The 24,086-nt window shown below is 43.0% G+C and overlaps 1 protein-coding gene across 1 annotated transcript in view; it reads right to left on the bottom strand.

Annotated features, from left to right (window-relative positions):
• JCAD (junctional cadherin 5 associated) overlaps nucleotides 1-18,364 on the bottom strand; it is an 83,091-nt gene extending 64,727 nt beyond the window's left edge. The window contains exon 1 of the mRNA XM_074324742.2: nucleotides 18,250-18,364. The gene's annotated coding sequence lies outside the window, so the exon portion shown is untranslated. The remainder of the gene's footprint in view (nucleotides 1-18,249) is intronic.
• Nucleotides 18,365-24,086: the final 5,722 nt, after the last annotated feature.

Genomic DNA, 24,086 nt, shown 5'->3' with positions numbered 1-24,086 from the left:
AACTGGATAAAGTCCATTTGGTTACCAGGCCTTGATATGGGAAGAAAAGAAGACATAGCACAGACAATTGTCTCTATCCAAGGAGGTAGGCAATGTACAAAATATAATGCTCATTAACCAAGATGGAAAAGGCTTTGTTTTTTATTCCCCCCTTCAGGGGAAATTTTAGAAGCCATTGGTGACAGAAGAGGTTTTGTCCCTCAACTCCCTTTTAGGTTCCATGATGGAAACCATACATTAGGGTGTGATAGGCTGACCACTGGGCTGGGAGTCAAGAGACTACATTCCATGTCATGGATAAGTTACTTTCCCTCTCTGCATCAAGGTTTCCCCATTCATGAAATAAAGGGCTGGGTGGCTTTCTTCCATGGTGGTATAGGCGGGCCTCCTGGCTCCAGTTGCCTCTATCTGGCTAGAGCAACCAAACTGCGATGGCTACCTAGGAGAAAGCAGGGGCCCGGAGACAAGCATCGTCTCTCAGCATCTTGAATAGTACCTCTTCTCTCCCTGTTTCATCTGGCTGCCCTATTTGGCAGCCACTTACAGAACTACTGCTGAGCTTCCATCTGTTGAATATCAGTGGAACATCAGCGATGAGGGGTGTGAAATGTGAATGCTTCTTCCATATTTTTGTAGTTGCTGTTAATGGCTGTTTAGAAACAGAAAATATTAGAAGCCTTTTTGAAAGTGTCTTCTGAAATATTAAAAATACCTAGAGTTCATTAGATAATTGCTTCATAGTGTATAGGATGGCCACCCCCATCCTTGCAGCCAGTGACACTGTCTGATTTATCCAAAGGGGTGAGAAGTCATTGTAGATGAATTAATCACTTGGAATAGGGCAGCAGATGCCAGCTGTCTAGTGAACAGCGAGGCTTTTCTGTATTTTGAGGCTTTTACAGTACACACACACACACACACATCAATTCTGCTGTGTAAAAGTTATTTACAATACATGAAAACACAGTTGTTTCAAATTAAATTCAAAATGGCTTGTTTTGTTCCCAGTTATGTTTATGAACATGGTCAAAAGAATGCCTGTGCCCCAGTAGTCAACATCCATGATCTATAACCTGGTGAACTTTCACCAACAGCTAGAGGCTTATGTTGACATTTTTTTTCTCAACCTAATGGGTGCTAATTTAACTAGGTATTATCATCTTTAATTTGGGGTTTATCACTCACAGAGCTGCTGAGCCCAGCAGTGTGACTCATGGCGTTCTGTATATTCCTTTGTTTCCAAAGCTAGTGACACTAAAAATACCGTAAGAGTACACTAAGGTCCAACACTCACTTAACTTGCTGATTGCTTGAGGAACTTTGTAGGACAAATATTTGCACAAGGGATGGTAGCCACAGGGGTGGGTGGGTAGAAGAGGTAGCGAAGAGCAGACAAATGTGAACATGCTAGATCTTATCCTTATCTAGCCTAAATCCCTTTCCATATTCAAGCAAAGGTCCTGTCAGACGTGAGAAGCAGGACCTTAGAACATGATAATATAATTGAGTCACTGTAGGGGATGTGGTGCATCCAGGCCTTGGGGACACGGTGGTCCTCACGAGGCGCAAGGCAAAACGATGGGCCACGATCAGCTCATTGTCTGTTAGCTTCCGCTCTGATTCACATGCTATTGATAAATAAGATGGGGGGTTGGCGAGGGAGGGAACTGAAGCCAACCCGCACGGCAAGATTAGAAATGGCAGCTGGATGCAGACACCGCCTTCGACGACGCAGAGCACCGGCCGTTGCTCGCACAGCAAGCCCAGGCCACACTCATTAGTCTCCTTTCCGGCCTACTGCCTGATGCAGACCACAGGTGCAGAGGCCTGGCTCCATCTTCATGGCTAAATAAGACCATGAAAACTCTGGAGGAGTAACAATATGGTGGCTTACAGACGACTGATGGGTACATCTGTGAGAAACTCTACAATATGATTTCTGACAGTTGTTTGGCATAATTAAAAGATCACTAAGCTGAACTAAGAAAAGATTTTTCAAAAATAGAGATGATTCCGGATGAGATGTTAATACCGTAATGGAATTTCTCTTTAAATTTATCTTTAAAGGAAGTCTCTGTCAAAAGCAGGGCTGAGACATAAAGAAGTCGGTACTAACACATGGTAACTGACGTCAGATTTTCTCAGAGATGTAGGAGTTAAGAAGGTAGAAAGATGTGAAAAGATGACTTTACCAACTATTTGAATTTCCTCATGACAATAGCTGTATTTCAAACTTTATTCAAGTTCTTTAACATCAATCTACTTTAGGTCTAAAATCAAAAAGTACATTTTCTACAACACATAGGGTACTTTTGAAAGGAGAAAGAAGAGTGGAGAATGGAAACAGAGGGCTGGAGAGCATCATATGGGGGGATCCAAGTAGGACCATAGTGGCAGGGAGGGCCAAAGACACATTTGCGTGGAAGTGCTAAGCCACAGATCCTGGCATATGGTGGCAGGCGAAACAGAGCAGCTGGTAGCTTCTACAGTTGTCAAAGCCATCACAACCACCGTCATTCCCCCATCTACCCCCAGGCCCCGCAAACGGGAGCCAGCAGGTCCAAGTGTCCTCAGCTTAGCAAACCTGGGCTCTTGTGGACAACACATGCTGAGCAACAGCACACAGACCAGTGCCACGTGTCCTAAGGCCCCCCACAGGGAGTGGCTTCAAAGCTTCAGGAAAGAAGCATTTTTCTTGTGGAGGACAGGATTAACAGCAGGGCCCAGGCCCGCACGTCGGACGCTGGGCATTGGCAGCTTGAATGTTCCTGGTTCTGACTACTTATGAACAAGCCCCCAAGGCTGTGACATGTTCTTCTGCTGAGGCACAGACTAGAATGGTGACAGCAGTGTCGGGGGTGAGAGCGAACCATATAGCTAGTGAATGAGCTTGGCTTACTGCTTAGCAGCTATGTTTCAACTCAGGTTTTGCCATTTTCTGCTCAGCAACTCTTGCAAGGTGCTATTGAAAAATAAAATGTCCCATTGTGGAAAAGGTCCATAAAGAAAGCCAACCATGCATGCTGATTTTGAACGTGAAGAGAATGCAAAATGCTCTGAGTAAGCCATGAGTTTTAGCCAGAAAAGAGAAATTTTTGATAAATTAAAAAATATAATGCTACATATGGTGTCAGGTGTGTACCGGACTTACTGGGGGCATCACTTCATAAATTATGTAAATGTCTAACCACTATGCTGTTCACCTGAAATCACTGTAATATTGAAAGTCAACTGTAATTGAAAAAAATAAAAAAAATAAATTTAAAAAACCAGTAATAATAATGAAAAGGATATACTATAGAAGGATCAAAGTCTGCAGATATGCCAAAGTTGTGGGTGTTGAGTCTACTACCTGTCCTTGCCGATTTGACATGTGACAGAACTGTGTTCTCCATGTAGACACTGAGACCAAATACTAAAAGGGATCTACCTTCAGCCAGAAATAAGGCATGACTCACGCTGGGCATGGTTTACATGTTGATAACACCCACTAATAATATTCCAGTTTTTCCACATAGATCCCAATGACATGCTCATGGTATGACAACTTTTTGGTGTCCACATATTAGTATTACTTATAGTCCCATTGTTTTCCATATTTGGCCACGCATGTCAGTTTGGATAATTTGGAAATGACATTTCAGTGAAATTGTTGGTGCATGCAAGCTGCCTGTGGAGAAGTGTGAGACAGACATAAGGCCGCAGCTGGCCCCGTCAGGGCTGTGGAACAGAGAAAGAGGCTGGGCGGTTTGCTGAGCCAGTGATGAATGTCTGCCTATGTGATTGCTCGGTGCCTTTGCCACCCTGAGTTCCTGCAAAGACCTCTTGAACTCTGGCCCCTTGTGCACAGCCCTCTTGTATTATCAGGGCAGCACTCTGATGTTCAAGCCTTAACTCTAGTGGGCAACAGCAAAGCCAAGGGCAGCCCAGGGAGAGAGTAGAGTTTAGAGATTCAGCAGGTATTTGGAGGTCAAGGTTCTTTAATAAGCATCTCCAAAGTCAACTCTAAACTCTTTGCTTGTATGGAATATTGGTTTCTTGAGTATTGCTTTCAATAATCAGGTCCTCACCTGGGAGCTTGTGCATCTTGTTCTAGAGTGGGTACTTTGTAAGATTTCGTCTTGCTTGCATGACACTTTGCCAAGTCCATAAGGAGTTACTGAGTGGGAAGTCACTTGGTCCTTGCTTTCCTGCTTTGTCATGACTCGTAATGAAGCCAAGATGAAAATTCCTGGCCTGTGAACTGGAAGGCAACTGTGAAATACGGGAGATCCAAAGGAACAAGTCAGCCTCCCAGGTGCTGTGGGGTCACCGTCACTGCCAGAGGGGCTGTGGAGAAGGGTCGACTTTTTGTCGAAGGCAGAGGAGCTTCCCCACTGCTTGCGTTCTCCAGGACACAGTCGTGGGGAACTGGGTGGGGTTGTTATGAAAAGAAATCGGTCCTCTTACTGCTCTAAACTGAAGCACCATTCTTGCCTTTGGAAAGGCCAGCCGCCCACTCCTGCCTTGCTTTCTTCTTGCCCACACACATCACAGATTTAGCCTCTGTCATTCTCATTACCGTACCTGCTGCCTGAATGTCTCTCTCCCCGAACTCCCTGAGGTGTGGGGAAGTTCCCCATCTTTTCTTCCTCCCACACTCTCTGAGACAAGCATACAAAGTGCTCCATCCTGGAGCGCAAAGGAGAACATCTAGTTCTCGCCAGAGGTTACTTCCCCTCAGATTGTCTGAGGAGGATGTTGGACCCAGTGATGTAGGTTTCCGTCCAGATGGGTTCGGGCTGATGCACCATAAACCACGGTGTGGCTCTGGGCCCCTTTGATCATTTCATCCTTTTCCCTCATATTCCCCGGGCCCTGGAATAAACTTCACGGCCATTCTCTGTGCCCTAGGACTCTGGTTCCTTCTGTGGTCCATGGCCCCAATTTTCCTCTCCTGCCTTGAACCTGAAGTTCCCGATTTTGCCCCTGAAGAATTAGTCCATAGCTCTCATCTCTTGAGCTATTTTCTGATCCCAGACCCATTTCTTCACTTCTAGTTCAGTATTGCTGATAGCTATTACCTAGTCAATTATTAAGGCGGATTCTACCCCTGGGTGAATTATGGCTTTTAAAACTTTTGTTCTAAATTAAGTCCTGGGACAGCCTTACCAGTGGTCCTGTGGCCTCAATGATGGGTGCCAGTGTCCCAGGCACCTTATCTGTTTTGCCTCAGTTCTATCCATAGCCAATAGCCAGCTCCCCATTTTGTCCCATGTCAAGTTTGCATGCCCATCCAACCTGCCATAATTTGGAATTTTTGGATGGAAGTAAACATTTAGTTATCTACTCATTTGTACTTCATACATCCTCGTATTATAGCATTAATCCTGCTGTTTTAATATTTGGTTACCCGTTGGTCTCCCAGGACAGACTACAAACTTCTCTTGGGCAAGGACCAGCTCACTCATCTCTGGATTATTAGTACCTGACACACAACAGAAGCTCAGAAAATATTTATGAACCACTCAGGTTAATAGGTGAAGTTCTCCAGGGGAGAGACCTTACAAAATCCTAAATCCCGAGCCTCACCACGGACAGTCCTTTATCCCGGTTAATAACAAAACAACCAAATTAGCAAGAGACGGTCTGTTCCCATTCATCCAAGAGAAATTTTTGCAGTTTTGTTTGTTTGTTTCTATTTGCTTATTTGTTAGTTTTTAAATAAAGTGGAACTTCTCACTGAAACTCATGTCATGTTGAATCAGCTGACCATAATAGTCAGAACAAAAATGCTGTGTTCCACTTTTTTTTTTCACATTGACAGTAGAAGCCAAGGTTCAGTGCACACAAGCCACACTATCACCACAGGAGCTACAGTGCAGAGAAGCTTCCAGAAATATGTGATCAGCCTGGACCACAAAGCCCTCCTCTCTGTCACTGCCTTATTGCGTCTTCCTAATCTACCTCCCCGGCCTTTCCATCACTAGAGGTGCCAGGAAACAGGGGAGTGTGCATGTGGGAGCAGAGTGGTGAGAGGCTGAGCCTGGGGACACACAAACACATCAGCCTAGAGCTGGGCTCCTGCTCTGCCACTAACCCCATCTCCCTCGGCCTCATTTTCTTCACCTGTGAGATGTGAAAAATGCTACCTACCTTACAGACTTGTTACAGGGGTTAGTGATAATGGATAATTTATTATTGTGATTATTTTGGAAACCTCTAGGCACAGACCACATTCTCAAGCTGGCACATAATGAAAATCAGGGAATATCTTATGCATTATTCATCACACCTTGACATGACTTTTATATAACATTCAGCTGGAATATATTCGATCTGAACCTTCTTCATTTGCTATTCTGAGCTCAGAACATAAGATAACTAGCTCATCAGTTCAATGAGCTGATTTTTTTCTTTTAAGAACATCTGTTTGTGCTAATGTCTCAGGTGCCTGAATGTACCTGGTTTCCTGAAGTTGAGGTAGGACCTGATGAAGCTCAGGTGATGTCACGGAATTTCTCATGCACATTATTGAGGCTGCATGACACGTGTGCGACGTGTATCTATTTGGAGACACTGTGGGAAGGTGAATCACGCAAGAGCTCAGATTTTCCAGTGAGCAACTGTGGAATTTTAATTAGCTTTGAGTCCATGTCTCTGCTAGAAATAGCAGATCTCTAAGCATTTCTTTAATAGCATTGCATTAATTATAACAATTCTGAAAGGCATAACTCACAGGATATATTTATGTTAGCTTAGAGGAACAAGAAAGGCAACATACACTTCTGCATTGGGTACATGCCTAGAGCTACTGTCAGATAGACGTTTAAAAATATTAATAACAATGAGGTAGATGAACTGGTTCACACTCTCCATTAATCCTCTAAGATAGTACCGTCCAACTGAACTTTCTGTTATAACAGAAGTGTTCGGATTTGTGTTATGTCACATGGTGGCAACTAGCCACATGCGGTCACCAGGCACTTGATATGCAGCTAGTGAGACTAAGGACTGAATGTTTAACTTTATTTAATGTTTCTAATTAAATTTAAATAGCTGCATGTGGCCAGTGGCATGGTATTGGACTGTGCAGCTCTAAGGCATCAGCTGGAACCCACTCCAGCTGCCCTGCTATTGGCACACCAACACCCAAAAGGCACCCAGAGAGTCGCAAACCCAAGTACTCAAGCTCAACTGAAACCTCCTGATTCGGTTCTTTGATTTTTTTATTCCACAACAGAGTGGGAACATCCAGTTGGAGAGAGAGGCAGACAGAATGGCAGCGACTGGAAATGAAAAAAACATTGAAAACAGACCAGGACTCAAAAGAGAAACACAGTCTAGGATTACTGAGCACAAGGACACACAGCCTTTATACCTCAAAAATATAGCATTTGATACCTTGGACCATAGAGAAAATGTTGAGTTCAGGGACATAAGCTTAGAAGGATAGAGAGAAAATGAGCCAGACTCTTCCAGCCCTCTGTCCATCAGAAGTGGTACAAATATTGACAGTTTTGGCACACAGATGGGTGGGTCTGGGTTATCTGGAGAGTTTAGCTACTGGGCACATCTCATTCCTCACATAAGCAAGAAATTATACTTCCCTATGATGTTCTACTGCCCTTGGGCTGAAATCTCAAATAATTACCATGACCCTTGGGGTTGCCTGATGTAGCTTTGCCCACAACTCATGCCTCAGTTCATCCACTTCTTGGTTATCCAGTTACGTAGACTTGCTTCTGTTTCCTGAAGGTACCATGATGCTTCCTCCATAGGCTTTGCACGTGCTGGTCCCTCTATCTAGAAGGATTCTTCCACCCAACGCTCATCCCTCTCCAGCTCCAGATCCCAGGTCAAAGGTTACTCCTGGGAATGTCTGCTTCTACCTGCACCGCTCCCTACCCCATCCAGGCCTCGCTCCTTCATTATTCACTCCTTCGTCTGAACTCCCTCACCCAGAACACCGACTTGAACATAGATATTCATAAATGAGATTATCTGATGTATTCATTTGTAAACTATAAAAAAGCAGGGATTATGTTTGGCCTGACTCATTCACCTTTGTATCCCCAGTAGCTGGTTGATGCTAAATAAATGCTAAGTGAGAGAATGAATGGTTTTTTTTCTAAGATTTTCATAAAGTCTTGTTAGTCTCAGGGATGATTCATCTTCTCTTTAAGTGCCATTCCAAAGTTCTACTGTCCAATAACTCTTTGTCCTGAAATCTTCAACCTTAAAATTCCACCCACTTCTCCCTTATTTGCTCTACTTACTATATTTGCCCCCAAAACTTCCTGCTTCCTTTAAACCGTTGGCTCTCATGTTGGCAAGCTGAACTGCATCTGTGGTTCTTTCCTTAACGATGCAATTTTCTTGATATTTTTTTTTTAGTTTATCCTCCACCCAGTCTTCTTCTATTATCTCTTATATAGACTTCCTCTAAATTTTCAATCTATTTATTATTCTTTCCATTAAAACAAGTGTTTAAAAGTGTGGGAAATTAAACCTACGCTTATTCCTAATTCTTCTTACCCCCTACCTTTGAAACATAACAACTTTACAAAAGAAAGTTCTCAGTTAATTCTTTCCAAACCTTCAGGGGATTCCCAACTTCCCATTTTCCATCTCATTCCATTTTTTTCTAAACAAATCAGGGGTAAAAAACTCCCATTAGTCCAATCCCCTCTTCTCTAAGCCAAATCAAGTTTTTATGCCTGAGGCTTCACTCTCTTTTCTAAAATGAGCTTTCTTCACTCCTTTATTTTCCCTTTCTAATAGACCTTATTTAGTTTGGGTCTAATAGACTTAAATTCTTGAATATACATTACAAGTCTCTTTAGCAAGTATTTATTGAGCACCTACTATGTGCCAGATACAGGGAAACAGCAATGAATAAGATGAAAAAAATTCCTGCCCCCATGGAGATTACATTTTACGGGAAGAGGTATAATAAACATATTAACACATGTAATTTTAGATAGTGCTAAGCTCTACAAATAATGTTATAGGATATGTTCTGCTAAATACAATGGAAATAATGTGAATTTATAGCTCTTAACTCACAGGAATGTTGTGACAATTAATGAGCTAATGTATGCATAATGTATAGAGGAGGGTTCATTATCCTTGACGGAAATTGTGACTGTTTTTAAAGCAGAGTCCTGTCATAAATATATTAAGAATTATTATTATTATTTATTTAATGAAAGGGAAGATCCCCAATCATTCATTCAAGAGATGTTTATGGGATGTGTACTGTGGATAAGTACTAACACATAAGCAAAGTGTTACAAAGAAGAACAGTAAACCAGTGACATCCTGACTTCAAAAGCAGGGCTGAAATAATGAGCCACCTTATTATATGTGGCCTTTGCCTAGGAAAAGGTCAATCAGGACACAGGGTTATTTGGTCACTACCCTCAGACCACTCTTGGTGACTCACTTCCAACCCAGTCAACTTCCCATGGTTCTAGATGGCAGAGCCCTGGTTGTTCTTTTACCATAACATTTAAAAGTATATAATAGAATAGGAAGGCCCAGAACCCAGATTCGTAGACTTAGAGTTGAAAGTAACTTCATATGTCATATGTCTATTTCACAGATGAGTGAAATATATACAGTTATGCACCGCATAACGACTTTTGGGTCAGCAACGTACCGCATATATGACAGTGGTCCCATATGGTTATAATAAAGCTGGGAAACACTATGGCCTAGTGACATTGTAGCCATCATAATGTCATAACACAATGTGTGACTCACGTGTTTGTGGTGGTGCTGGGTAAACAAATCTACTGTGCCGCCAGTCATATAAAACTATAGCACATACAATTATATACAGCACATAATAGTTGATAATGTAACAAACATCTATGTTACTGGTTTATGTATTTATTATACTACACTTTGTATTGCTATTTTAGAGTGGACTCTTCCTACTTATAAAGAAAGTTTGCTGTAAAACAGTATGCCACAGTACACCTCTACCAGCCGCATGGTCTTGTGTTTACTGTGTGTCTTGATTGTGTCATTTTCTCTTGTGCTTGATTTAATCTCGTGTTATTTGGTACCGTAACATGCTGTACAGACTATAGGAGCAGTCGGCTGTACCCTAGAGCCTGGGTGGTGGTCAGCTACACCATCGAGGTGTGTGTGAGTGCACTCTGTGATGTTCGCACAACAACAGAATCACCTGACAAGGCATTTCTTAGACTGTATCCTCATTGGCAAACGGCACATGATGGTACATACATATTACGCACTCATATACATATGCACACATGTACATATACATATGCACACATATATTTAGGTAAATATCCTGTCCTGTTGATCCTAAACAAGCCCTTTCTCTATTGTTACTGTAATGACCTATTGAAAATAAACAGAGTCAACTTTTCAATTCAATTCAACCAACCTTTTCTTTTGTTTGGTTATGTGCAAAACAGCTTGCAAGGTACTAGAGAAGGGATAAAAATGAACAAAATCTTGTTCCAACTTTCAATGAGTTTGCTATATAACACAAGAGATAGAATATAAAGCAAGGGTGGTAAGTGCTATGTAAAGGCACAAATATGGAAATGTCCCCAAAGAAATTTACCCCGGCTTGATTGGTTCTGATGGGAACTGGCCTGCAGGCAGAGATGGGAGGAAGGGCATTCGGCACGAGGGAATCAGAGGCTAATGCACAGAGGCCGCGGGGCATGGGGCTCACTCGGGAAAAGGGAAATGGTTTTCCTGTCCGGAGCCTCACAAGGGCTGGAGGTGGACATGCCCCTTTCTGAGGGGCTTCACACACCATGCCGAAGGACTTTGGACTTGATTTGTCCCCAGCACTCTGTTCCGCACACATGAGCTCCTACTTGGTGTTCTCAGCCAGAGGGAAGGACGTCAGCAAGAATCCCCTCACCGGACTTTTCATTCGAACTCTGCTTTATGCCTAAACTCACAGGAGGAAGAAGAGAGGCAGGTTGGTGGTTGTCTGAAAATGGCAGCTCAGTTCTGTTATTCACAGGTTACCTGGGATAATAAGAGTTAACATTGAATGTGTGTGGGGACAGAGCCAGGAGTGTAGTTTCCAGGCTCTCGGCCTCACGTGGAAAGGTGCTGGCTCAGGTAGTAAATAGACATCAACTGTGATTGGATGGCCATCAACTGTGACTAGTTGGCCGTCAGCTGTAACCAGTGAGCCACTGGCCACTAATATAACTGCTGTGGCTACGCTAGCCGCAAATGGGGGCTAGCAAGAAGATGGTGGCTGAGCCAGCAAGCGAGGATTGCAGTTAACACGGCGGGTTGCGGATTGCAGAGAAGTGGACGGCAGGTTGCAGATAGTGTGGCTCCTGCTTCCTGTGTCTCCAACCTAGCCACTGGCGAGACTATAGGGGTATGACTCCCCTACTTATGGCTCCGTGGGAGTTCCTTTTTGGCCTCACCATGTCCTGAGTTCTTGTGTGGAGAGCGGGAGCAGAGACCCCGCAGGCTGCCCCGCACAACAAATGGCGCAGCAAGCAGGGTCTCCCGCAAGACAATTTGCTAAAAGTTTTGCACACATTAGCTCACTTAATTGTCATAACATTTCTGTGGGCTAGGAGCTTTTAATATTTTGAGTTCACAAATCAGGCAACTGAAGCTTAGAGAAGTTATGTGCTAGAAAGAATTCAGATTGGATAACCAACCAGGTTAATTTTATTCCTAAACCCACCCTCTTACCGGTAGTGCTATATTGCCCTGGATTGCTAACTCTGGTTGGCAATGATTTTGTTACAAAAGTACACCGGGGAGAGGTGAAAATAATTTTTAGACAACTCTATTGTGGCTGGTATTTAAAAGGATAATAAGAAGACAAAAGCTGAGCTTGGCTGTGCTTGTCACCAGCCCTGCATTATGAGTGAAATTAGGCCCTTGATGGGCTCCTTCTGCCACTCTGGCCCAATTCATTCCTCACCTTCCCTTCGTTTGTGCTGAAATCATGCAGTACAACTTCAACATTGATTTAAGAAAATTAAGAATCAGAAGGGTAAGGCTATTGTAAAATAATCTATGTAATACTTCTCAAAGCCTAAAGCCAGTGGGGTCGTTCTATTTTATTATCTGTCATTGTAAATTACTTTGGCATTAATTAACATTACTGCTTTGGCTAAATACAAAAGATCGAAGGGTGATTTGACAATTTATATGCAAGAAATCAGAGTGGTTATTTTACATCCTATATCCTGAAATGTTCAGATCCAGCATCAACCTAACAATGCTAACACTTCTAATCACTTGTTTCCTAGTGGCAACACCTAGGAAGGGACTCACCACTCCCTTCAGGACAAAACGTCTTATGGCACTAAGACCCCAATCAGTACCTCAGCTCCAACACAATTCCGGATCATTGTTGTAGAAGATGCTTTAAACATTATCTATCATTTTGAAGAGATGTTTTACAATAGGGACGAGTGCATCATGAAAAAGCAAATGCACCCTTAGGATTTTGTCACCGCGAAGCCTACGATAGCAGGAAAGGTGTATGTGAATGAACCCAGTGGGCTGTAGACCTTTGAGCCTGAATGCTTGTCAGGGGCCCCTGCTGATGCCTCTGCTATTATCCTCCTGGCTGGCCATGCTACGGAGGTGGCCACCAGCTCAAATGTAGGGAGGCCACAGCCGTGTACAGGAGCCCCACGTACCTGTCCTCACAGCATCTGGTTGCTGTGCACTTCTCTTCTGTGATCACGTTTCATCCCCATGGCAGTCCTCATTCTTTATTAAGACTAGAAAATAGAGACAGGGTGTTGTGACTCTCTCCCACTGGGACTCTCACTGAGCTTACAATGAGTGTACACAAATATTTGTTAGATGAATACATATATACATTAATTGAATGAAATTAGAAAACACATCATCCAGTGAACTCAGTCCTGAAACTTCATAATTTCAGAATGAAGACAAAACTCTTACTTGCTTTTTAATTGCGTAAGGGACAACTGCTTGAAAACTTGAAAACAATTTTGGCCATAACATTTAATAAAACACGTCCCCTATCCTGGTATGTCATTCTGCCTAGGACACCTTAGTCAGTGGGTCATGTTCCAGAAAAATGTCAAGAGCTGTACCTTGAGATAAGAGTGGCCCTGCAGGGGTAAGTGTCAGGGAGTGTCAGTACAGTGTACTTGGCTCTCATTAGTTTTCTCTTCCTTCAGGCTCAGGGCTGGACAAGTACAGGCTTCCAGCCTTATGATTGGCGAGCACTACTTTGCAGTAAAGTGGTGAAAATGCTATCAGAGACAAATACTCCAAGCATGAAAAAATATTATACACTCAAAGTGAGAGGTTCACTGGGAGAAGGTTCCCAATCGTCCCCAGCTCTCTGTTCTGCACACATGAGCACCTATTTGGTGTTTCCAGCCAGAGGGAAGGACAGCAGCAAGAATCCCCTCACCAGACTTTTCTTGGAGGCAGTGGGAGGAAGTCTCTGCCACTACATGCTCTGCTGCAAGTCAGAGATTTTCACCCTAGGTAATAAGCGCCTTTTTCACAAACACATTTCAGTCTACATTTCGATAAAAGAGAAAATTCCCTGTGAAATATAAGGGCTTCATGCACTCAACATTAAAAAAGAAAAAAAGTGTCTTTCACCACACATTTGGCAAGTTCCCATAAGTATGTTCCACACTGAACATTTTGGAAATAGAGTAGTCCCCCCTTCTTCAAGAGGATTCATTCCAAGATCCCCTAATGGATCCCTGAAAACATGAATAGTACCGAACTCTATAAATACTATGTTTTTCCTAAATATATACATACCTACGATAAACTTTAATTTATAAATTAGGCACAGTAAGAGATAACAACAACTAATTAAAAATTGATCATTTATAACAATATACTGTAATAAAAGTTATGTGAATGTGGTCTCTCTCAAAATCTCTTATTGTACTGTATTCACCCTTCTTGTGATGATGTGAGATGTTACAATGCCTATATGAATGAAATGAAGTGAGGTACTTAGAATGGCATGCAATTTAAAACACGAATAGTTTATTTCTGGAATGTTCCATTTAATATTTTCAGACTATGGTTGACCGCGGGTTACTGAAACTATGGAAAACAAAACCATGGATAAGATGGGAACTACTGTAGATGTTTTTCCATCCCGAATCTTGGTGTGGCAGAGCTTGGAATCCTTGGCCCAATTTGCCTCGTAGAAATACATGCGCTACAGCTATAGACAGAGCCCTGGGGCTGTCTACAATGCATCTTGATTTATTGACTCTCTCTGGGGCTGAGCATCTGCACGCTTCCTAAGGCTGCCTCTCTCACAGGTCCGGTACTCAGCTATTGTTATGCACTTCCCATCTGTGTTCATGGAGGTCATTCTCCAACATGGCTCCACAACGTGGGGAGAGTACCGATGGGCGGAACCAAACTTCACTCAATGGGAAAAAGGAGCCATGTTAGTTTTCAAAAGCTCCCCGTATTAGGAGCAATCGTTATAGACTCTCTGGAATGAAAATCTGAACTTCATTCATTAAGGGTCTTTTTCTTGGAAAGTCCCTGGGTGGTAGGTAGTCAGAGTAAAGCTAGTTTTATGGTGTTTCAGGGGCAGAGCAGGCAGAGAGAGAAGGTAGGTCAGCAAGTCAATTGCCAAATCTCTCTCGCGCTCACTTGTTCTCTGTTCCCTTCCTCTCTCTCATGCTTGCTACTGAACAGGTGGAAATTATTCTGTGACAACAACCTTTTCCTGCTTTACTCTCTTTCTATGCCCCTCTCTCCCTCTTCTCACTCTCTTCTCTTTTCCTTCTTTGTTCTCTCTCTTGTTTGTGTCATACCTCACCTCCTTTCCTCGCTTGTGCTCCAACATCTCCTTATTTTAGTTGTGTATACTCAGATCTCGTTTTCTCAAACTCAGTATAAAATAGGCCTCCCCTTTTCTTTGCTCCCACATAGACTCTTTCTCCCAACTTCATTTTATAGTTAATTATGCCACCACTTTCCCAACCTTCCAAATTTCACGTTTGAAATCACCTTGATTGACACCTCAGTCAGTCACCTAGTCTTGTTGATTTTTCCCTAAATATCTCCCTCATATCTATCCCTCCTACTCTGCTCTCCTTGCTGCTGCCTTAGCCAGCTCGCATTACCACCTTTCTCCCTACAATCCAAGGGGTGGAAGGATGGCAGCGGGCACTACAATCCAGTGGCCTTAGCAAAATGGGCTAGGGGTAGGGAGAGTGGGAAATGTGGTCCGGACTATTGTAAGGACCAGCTGAGGCTTTCCCCTCACAAAACAGTCCCTCTGTTCATCCACCTTCAGGGAGTGGGGCCCTGGGCCCAGGCTGGAGGGATAACAATAATGTGATTTTCACTTATTCTGCAAATATATATTGAGTCCCTGACATAACAAATCCTGTCCTAGGTATTGAGATACAAAAATGAACAAAGCAGACAGAGTCCGTACCCTCACGGAACTCACTAGGTCACAAGAGAGGTTGCCGATAAGTAAAGATGCAATGTGACAGGAAGTAATAAATCGTAAAACTTATATGTAAAGAAAAATAGAACCAAATAAAGGGAATAAAGGGTGAATGGGACCAATGGCCAACAAACACAGGAAGAAATGCTCCATGTCATTAGGGAAATGCAAATCAAAATCACAATGACATACCACTTCACACCCACTAGGATGGCTATAATTTTAGAAAAAGAAAATAAATGTTGGCGAGGATGTGGAGAAACTGAAACTCTCATACATTGCTAAAGGGAATGTGAAATGGTGCAGCTGCTCTGGAAAACAGTTTGGCAGTTCTTCAAAAAGTTAAACATAGAGTTACATGTGACCCAGCAATTCCCCTCCTACATATTCACCCAAGAGAATTGTGTTCACACGAAATCTTGTACATAAATGTTCAAAACAGCATTATTCACAATAGGCAAAAGGTCGGAACAGCTCAAATGTCCATCAAGTGATGAACAGATAAACAAACTGTAGAGTAAATACAATGACATATCATCCAGCCGTGAAAAAGGAATGGAGTACTGATTCATGCTACATCATGGATGAATCTTAAAAACATTACGCTAAGTAAAAGAAGCCAGATACGAAAGGCCATATATTGTATGATTCCATTTATATGAAATGTCCCGAATAGGCCAACCCATAGAGACAGAAAGCCTACCGATGGAAGTCAGGGCTCGGGGGATGAGGGAATGGGGAATGACTCCTTAATGGGTAAAGGGTTTCCTTTTGGAATGATGAAAATATTCTGGAACCTACATGGTAGTGATAGTTGCACAGCATTGTAAGTACACTAAATACCACTTAATTGTGTGCACTTTAAAAATGGTTCAAAAGGTAAATTTTATGTTATGTGTATTTTACAATGAAAATAGTGACAGCGTGGGGGGCAGGGGATTTCAGGGGTTGCTCCTTGAATAGGAGGGTCAAGGAAGCTTCTGAGATGAGGTGAGATTTGGGCAGAGACCTGAGGCAGGAGGGTCTGAGCCTTGTAATTAGCCACGCAGAAAGCCTTCCAGGTGGGGGAAACAAAGCACACAGCTCGCTCTGAGCAGTATTCAGCATGATCTGACTCCACTTTCCTCATTTCACTCCTCAGTCCAGAAACACAAATGGCACCTCTGCATCCAACTCCTGTGCCTCTCTCAGCCAGCCCTTCCCTTCCTGCTTCTCATCGGGGCATGCATTGCTGCACTGTCCCTTTCCACCCTGTCCATCACCCACACAACTGTTCTTCTGGCCATTTGGATGCCAAACAATGCTTCAGGTCCCAGCCCAGAGACTACTTCTTCTGGGATGCATTTTCTAACGCCTGCCAGAGCATGCGCACTGGCCCCAGGCGGGAGGTTTGAGCATTGAGTCTACCACTCATCAGCCGCGTGACGCTGGACACTTAGCCCCTTTCTAAGCTGCTATTTCCCCAGATGCAAAATGAGTTTGTTGAGGGAATAAAATAAGATGATTGCAAAGTGCTTAGCTTAGTACCTGATGTAGAATGAACTCTCAGGAATGGTAGTCGTATTATTTCAACCTGTCCTACAATCCAAAGTTTAAAATTCAGCACTTCGTTTTGTACTATCTGATAAGATTTGGTAATTATTTCATGAATATAGCTAGGAGTCAAAATGCACAATAAACACCAATGAAGATATTTATATTCTTTCAGACAGCCTTTCCCCACCTCTAGTGGGGGAATGCAAATCAAAATCTAGACTATTCTAATACAGAGCATCTAGAATGCACTTGAATAAATGTTTGTTTGACCAATGATTGATTTATTCATTGATTTGGCTCTATCATCAAACAAGAATGAAATTTTCTTTAAATTGAAACTTTAAAGGAAAATAATGATCTTTTGGGGCATGAGAGAGAGAGAGAGACAGACAGAAAGAATTGGTAAATAAATACCTGGTCCCACCAGTGTCACATGTATTGAAGATTTCATAGGTATGAATGTTTGCCCCTCCCCCTCCCCAAAAAACTGCCCTGTCAAAGAAAGTCCTGGAGCAATGGTGGTGTTTCAGGAAAAAAAAAAAAAAAAAAAAATATGGCTCAGTCTGCAAATAAACTGCTGCTTTATTTTAAGAGGCTATAGTTAATGGTGTTCAAAGAAAATGTGAATACATTTTACAAACAGATGTAAGACCAATCTTTAATGTTCTATTACTGGAGAAAGGCATGCCTTTAAAAATATGAGATATACTTAAAAAATATTTAGAAGTGGGATATAGATGATGATGATGGATAGATAGATGACAGAGAGAGAGAGACAGAGAGAGAGAGAGAGAGAGAGAGAGAGAGAGAGAGAGAGAGAGATACCCAATTACTTAAAGAGAAAGGAGCAAGGAAAAGAGAACCAGTTTAGCTTTATTGGCATTAGATATGATGCCAAGATAGGACTGGGAACCGCTCCTGTGTGAGCTGGTCATGTGACCACCCTCCAAGCAGCTGCTCCAGAGAGTAAAGATTATGAGATCAACCAGACAGCCTTTTCCAACCTTTATGACCTGTACACACCCAAATGCAGTTGGGTTGATCTACCGTGGCACATCTACTCCTCAGACACCCAGAGAATTACCACTGCAGTTTTCTCTCCATGCAACTCATGTTTCATCACTTTATTCCTCTTTCAGAGAAACAGATACAAGCCCTGTTCAATAGGGAAAAGCTAGAAAGCAGCTGGCTTCTTCCAGTGCTGACTGACATGATATTCTTAATCATCTTTTCAAACAAAACCATGAAAAAGGAAAGAAAACGTTTACCTGATAAGAGCCCTGATTTCTTCGTGAGAGTCTAAAAGGGAGTATTTAAGAAGCAACTCGAATGCATCTTCTAATAGTTCCTTAAATCCAAAGTCTGCCTCCGAATGCAGCTCTGAGTTTGAGCTCTGAATGGAGGCTGTGTGTTATTTTAAACACAAGGTTTCTAGTCAGTAGGGAGGAGAGATGGAAATGAGGTACGCTGGCAAGCAGAGGCACCCATCCACCTCAAGTGCAACGCGCTCGCAGATCTGCTGTGCAAGCTCAGGGACATTTGAAGAACCCTCAAACCAACTTTTCCTAAACTAGAGGTTCAAGAACTGTGGAAAATTCCAAAGGAGTAAGATAAGACACTTATGGTCTTTTCTAAAAAAAGACATGTTGGTATGCCCTGTCAGATACCGTCTGAAGGAAAGTTCAGCACGGAGCTGGCCTGTGGCATCCTGGGCCTCAGACAGGAGAAAGTGACACCTGTTTGATAGCTTTGCTCCACAAAGAAAGAAGCTGTTTGGGGCTTCAAAGCAGAGAATGACAGAGGAGTGTGACCAAGTCAAATCTTTTGCGTAAAGACAAAACCAGTGTCATGAGAATCCATAGGAAGTTACACAGTAAGAGAACAGCAATTCTGGAATGTGCTATTATGGAAGATTAACATGTGTGTGAGTGTGTGAGAGAATTTGAGTGTGGGGAGGGCATGAGTGTGTGTGTGTGTGTGTGTGTGTGTGTGTGTGTGTGTGTGTGTTCTCCTCACTTCCCAAACAACGCAAAAATGCAAAGATCCAGCCTCAGTTTGGACCAGTGGGAGATCCTCCTCCCTCGTGCTTTGGCAAATACAAAGGCTGCCTTTGGACTTGAAGGAGAATGATTTACGGCACACAGGATCAACAGCAAAAACGAGAGCCGCTGAAATGGCCAACAGTCCTTTACAACCAGCACTTCACAGATGCCAAAGGGGTTTAACTCCACTTTTGGAAAACCTCAGCAGTGCTCCCGTTAAGCAGGGTCATAACTCAGTTTTATTTAGAGTCTTTCATCTCAAAGGAGCTTGAGGTGCATTTACACCAAAATATAAATTATCCCGTGCACAGCCACCTCGGGGACGAAACGCAGCGCCTGCCTTAGCAGCAGCTGGCCAGGCCACCACCAGTCAGTTCGGAGCCCCAGACAGACAGCAGAACTGTGGCAGGAGGCACTCTGCAAGGAAGACTGAATGGCATCTGCCCTTCTAACATCTGTCCTTTCCTCCCCAGACCTACAACGGACCTCTCGGATCCACACCTTGCTTTCCTTTCTGAGTCCCCCTAGGCCTTCCCTCAGTGATTTCTACCCCACCCAGTCCTCCCTACATACACAATCTCACAACGGACCTCAAAATTGCAAACTAGGGGTAAACAGTGACTGCATTTTTCAAATTTGATCCTGTAGACCAGGGGAAACGATGGCAAAGCATGGCTCTCAGGCCAAATCCAGACTGCTGCTTATTTTTGTAAATAAAGTTTTATTGGTACACAGCCACACTCCCTCATCTGTGGATCCTCTATGACTTCGTTGGTACTGCAACAATGGAATGGAATAGACATGGCAAAGACTGTATGCAAGGTGTTTTGATGTGTTTGTTTTGCATTGTTTTATTTTTTAGAGGTAAAAGAAAGGGGCAAGGAGGCTCTTTCAATAATCTCTAAAGATCCGTGTCTAAGAAAGAAACACCATATTCTCACCCTGAGTCTCCAATTTTATTATTCCTTCATCAGAGAAACTCTTTCATCCAGGTCCCCTCTGTCCCTGCCTAGCCACACTGGTCTAGTGTACCTAACTTCATCCCCAGGAAATTACCAGTGTCTGTCTCCAACTGGTCTCTCAAATAGAAGACTTGGAAGTACCTGCAAGGCCCCCTCCATGTCACCCTCAAATGCACCCTGTCTTTGAAATCATCTCTGGTTCTCCCTAGACAGAGTTAGTTGCTCCCTCCTCCAGGCGCTCACAATAGTTTGTTCATTCTTCGCTTGTAGTTATCTTCCAATTATCTCTATGTTTGCCTTTCTTACTAGACTATGGGTTTCCTGAGAGTAAGAACAATATCTCATTCAACTTTTTATCCCCAAAACCTAATACAGTGAAAGACATACAAGGGGCCCTTCCATTAATGGTTATTACAAAAATAACTCAGTCAGTCTTGCTCCACTGGAACATAATCTCAAAGGAAATGAATGAAGGGATTGTCTGATATTCTCTGAAGATGAGGCGTGTTTAAAATAATCTTCCCAACAGATGACCCTGACTCTGTCCTTTTAACTCTTGCCCCTGCGTGGGGCTGACTTTTACACATTCTTTGTTAGTTGGTCACGTAATTTTGAATTTACAGAAGAAGAGCCTCATTACAGAAATATATACCAACAGCAGTTAGAAAAAGACAATCTTTGTAACAACTAGAGCTGTCAGAAGAGTTGGAAGGGTTGGCACTGGGTAGAAAGTAGGCTGAGTGTTCTCTAAGTTCCCTTCTTACTCTAAGGTTTGGTAATAGTCTCATTTCTCTGGTGTGGCCTCATCAGAAGACAAAACTATCACACGGTCACGGGACAAAGATTTGCCCTCATTAGGATCAGAGCATAAAAGAAACCAGTCCCCTCACATGGCAAGTGGCATCGGCATTGTAGCATTTTGGCAGCAGTGCCACCACACCCTCATTTGTATCCTTTCTAATGGTCACAATTGTGGCAAGACCTGATAATATTTTGTAGTGAACAAAATTGACAATATGGTGTTCTGGGCATTCACCACCGTCATGGCCACTCACCATCTTGTCAATAGTCTTCTTTTGGTAAACTTGGACTTTCCACATTGGGTTCTTGTCTTAGTCTGCTCAGGTGGCCATGCATGCAAAATACCATAGATTGGGTAGCTAAACAGAAAAATGTATTTTCTCAAGGTTTTGGAGACTAGAAGTCAAGATCAGATTCTGGTGAGAGTGCTCTGTCTGGCCTGCAGACTGCCCAGCCGTCTTCTCACTCTGTGCTCATATGGCCTTTACTCGGTGCCCGGGTAGGAAGATCTCTCTCTCTCTCTCTCTCTCTCTCTCTCTCTCCTTGTCCTCCTCATCTTCTTATAAGGCTACCAATCCTATCAATCAGATTAGGACCTCACACTTCTGACCTCATTTAACCTTAATTACTTCCTAAAAGGCCTACTTTCAAATACAGTCACATTGAGGATTAGGGCTTCAACATATAAATTGGGGCGGAGGAGGTCACAATTCAGTCCATAGAATTCCCCCTCTCCCAAAGTAGAAGCCAGACTCTCTTTCAGCCTTCTTTGCAGCTGGGGTGCAGACATACATCAGAGTCTGGACAATCAGTTGCCTTTAACTCAGTAAAATACAGGAGGAGGCAGGAAAGGGGTTGAATCCACTCTACAGGAAATGAGTGCCACTTGGCAGGGAGACATCAGCTCTCAGAGGCAGCCCGAGGGAGGGCCAGCTGTGGTGTCTGGTTCAGATTGTCTGCTAGGTGAGTTCAGGGGCCTGGGCCTGCCTCTGTGGTGACAGCAGCCCCCACCCTCACCCCCAGCCCCCCCCACATGTAGCTGATACTCCTGGTTGTGCAGCTTCCACATCCGACCCTGGCCTCCCAGAGAGTCTGTGGTCCACTGATAGTGCTCAGTAATCATCTTTTGGCTCACACTAGATAGAGGCACCATTTGCAAATAATGCCAATGTTTATAGCTGATACAGGTGCTTAAAACTAAACCATGTAGTTCCTTTTTGCTTTCTTCACAAGCACTTCCGGATGACTTTTCTTTCTTACCTCGGTGTTATTTTGAATGAATATTTGGCAATGTGATGTTGTACCAATACTTGGCCTGTTTGCTGTGGGCTCATTCTTTATCCTTTCCCCACTTCCCTTTGTGTCATAGGAGGTGGGGCAGGGGGAGGGCTCACCCTTGGAACTTGTATGTCACAGGCTCTCATACACCTGGTTTCCAGCTGGGTTCAACCAAGAAGAGGCACGGTTGAAGCCAGGAAGGTAGGAGCGGGGATGAAGCCAGGGCATTTCTCCTCCTCTCTCCACTCCAGGTAGCTCTGCAGCAGGTTCATCGCCTTCTCTGTGACTTCAGCTCTGCTGACAGGGCCCTGGGTCCAGCTTCTGCCAGGTGACTCTGCCTTGTGTTTCAGCCGAGGGATAGCAGTGGCTTCCCGCTACTGCTCGTCTCTCAATTGCCTCAGCACCCCCACTTGGCTTCTTGGCTTTTCCATCATCTGTGTCACCTCCTCACTGTAGTAAATGTCTTCCTTTTTAAATGCTCAGAGCTGCTCTCATTTTCCTGGTTGGATCACGATTGACATGGAGATACCATTTTTGCTTCCGGTCAAAGAACTACCCAATGCCCGTGGGCTTCAGTGGGACTCAGCAGTGCCTTCGCTCTGTTGGGTGGAATTCCTCTTACTATGAATCCTTTGGACAAGATCACTTCTCCAAATTTGACCACCATGAGGCAAGTGTTACCAGGCCATCTCTGTAACTCTTCTGATCTTGCCAGAGAACAAGAAACAGCACTCAAAGAGACTTGTTGATGGAAAACATCACGATTAGAAACAGCAGCTAAATCTTGCCACATTGACCAGAAGATTCCATGAGGATAAAGCAAGATAAAGCAGAGTTGGGTAAGGGAAGGCTGACAAATAAGTAGGGAATTTAGAAAAATTTGCCAGCCTTTTAGAAAAAAAAAAGATAAACACTTTTCAGTTCATAAGGTGAAAAAAAAAGGCTAAATATACATATAAGTGTTCATTGTGGCATTATTTATTAAAATAAATCTAAATGTCCAACATAAGACGTTTTACCCCATGGAATAATTAATAACCAGTAGCAAAAATAACAACGAAGGCACTGTTTATAGCAGCGTTAAATAAATAGAATTAGCAGAACCAGATAATGTATCTACTCTGTGATCACAGCCATGTGAAAATCACAGATGCATAGAGACAGACTAGAAGTGGTGTGGGAGAATGCTGAGTTGACATGTTAAGGTGATACGATAATACCGTGTTTCCCTGAAAATAAGACCTAGCCAGACAATCAACTCTAATGTGTCTTTTGGAGCAAAAATTAGTATAAGACCCGGTATTTTATTATATTATATTATATTATATTATATTATATTATATTATATTATATTATATTATTATATTAATTATATTATATTATAAGACCCGGTCATACTAAAGACCCGGTCTTACAATAAAATAAGACTGGGTCTTATATTAATTTTTGCTCCAAAAGATGCATTAGAGCTGATTGTCCTGCTAGGTCTTATTTTCGGGGAAACACGGTAGGTGGATTATTTTTTATAAAATTGCCTTTTAAAAAAATAAGGATGCTTGTACAGTAATAAATATTTTCGCTTCCCTTTTCCTTCCCTTTCTAGTCACGTAATACTAAGTGATGACAAGGAGAGGACGGGCAAGGCTGAGTGGCAGCCAGCTAGCAGGACTGACTTGGGGCACACTGAAGGGACATAGAGGTAGGAAAGAGTATTAAGAGAATAAAATGAGAACTACTGAAGAGCGAGGTAATGAAATTTGAGTGATTTGTAGGACCTATATAGAAACAAACGCAAGCAGGATTTTAAATTTGGGCTGAATAATGTGTGGCCGGTTTCATTTGTAATACTCCACACACTGTCACATCCATTCCCATGGACTCAGCACAGGAGATGGTGAAGCTCCTTTCCTGCCCCTGTTAACAGCTGGAGAGACTGAAGCTAAGATACGTGAAGTGACTCTCACATTACACAGCTGCAAGGGTCTTCTTTGGCCCCGAGTCCAGCCCATTGGCCTCCACACC

The sequence above is a fragment of the Rhinolophus sinicus genome, chromosome 1 (assembly GCF_057876585.1).
Source record: "Rhinolophus sinicus isolate RSI-liver-muscle chromosome 1, RSI-T2T, whole genome shotgun sequence".
NCBI classification, from domain to species: Eukaryota; Metazoa; Chordata; class Mammalia; order Chiroptera; family Rhinolophidae; genus Rhinolophus; species Rhinolophus sinicus.
Note: the sequence above shows the minus strand (reverse complement) of the source record. Positions and strands in the feature narration are given on the sequence as shown.